This window comes from Etheostoma spectabile, unplaced genomic scaffold (assembly GCF_008692095.1).
Source record: "Etheostoma spectabile isolate EspeVRDwgs_2016 unplaced genomic scaffold, UIUC_Espe_1.0 scaffold351, whole genome shotgun sequence".
Classification (NCBI taxonomy): domain Eukaryota; kingdom Metazoa; phylum Chordata; class Actinopteri; order Perciformes; family Percidae; genus Etheostoma; species Etheostoma spectabile.
This window is the reverse complement of record NW_022605590.1, coordinates 259483-260284: the sequence shown is the minus strand read 5'-3', so window position 1 is coordinate 260284 and position 802 is coordinate 259483. Positions and strand designations below refer to the sequence as shown.

The window sequence follows — 802 nt, the reverse complement described above, 5'->3', positions numbered from 1 at the left end:
CCCCACACTCTATCTATTCGCTCCAACCTTTCCAGTCCACGGATTGGGGGGGAGAGAGAGGGAGAGAGAGGGAGAGAGAGAGAGAGAGAGAGAGAGAGAAAGAGGCTGAATGGAAAGGTTGAGCGACATAGAGAGAGAGTGTGGGGAGTGGAGGAGAGAGAGAGAGTCGCCATTACTGCCTGGCAGTGCTGCTGAGAGGGGAGGGAGCAGAGAAAAGCAGGTTTCGGCTTACAACGCATACCACACTAACAACACCAAAATACACCAAAATCCAGGCTAACCGGCCGATCGGAACTACCCGGGACTACCCCGTCAACTGAACCCCACTTCGGGTCTTGCCGGAGGACACTTGACGACCGCAGATTGTGGATTGTAAAAAGGAGTTTTTTTGCCTTGTAACATGGGAATGCTTCCTCCTTTTTTCCGTGGTATGTGGATCTGGGAGCGACCATGTTAATAGGTGGGTAGGGGAATGTATTTGAACTGGGATTTGGGACTTCATTAGCTCTGCTAGCACTCTTTTTCTGTGGGCGAAACCTGGCCCTAAAATTGCGGTATACCGGGTTAAAAGCCAACTGTGGTGATAACATGAGTGTGGGCTGTTAAACTAAGCCCGGGGTGTGATTTTTAAACCGCTTTCTGCCCAACGTTAGGCTGTGTTTTGTGTTGCTAACGCTGGCTAGCTAACTATCCCTCATCTCCTTTTGGCATGCGATGCTAACATTAGCTCGGCTAATGTTAGCTAATCGGGATTGGATGGAAAGGTGGGTTTTTTCCTCTCTCTCTCTCTCTCTCTCTCTCT

The 802-nt window shown here is 49.9% G+C and overlaps 1 protein-coding gene across 1 annotated transcript in view; it reads left to right on the top strand.

Moving 5' to 3' along the window:
• The first annotated feature begins 139 nt into the window (after nucleotides 1-139).
• Nucleotides 140-802, top strand: part of arhgap5 (Rho GTPase activating protein 5) — an 87156-nt gene continuing 86493 nt past the window's right edge. Inside the window, 1 exon segment of the mRNA XM_032511277.1 lies at nucleotides 140-460. The gene's annotated coding sequence lies outside the window, so the exon portion shown is untranslated.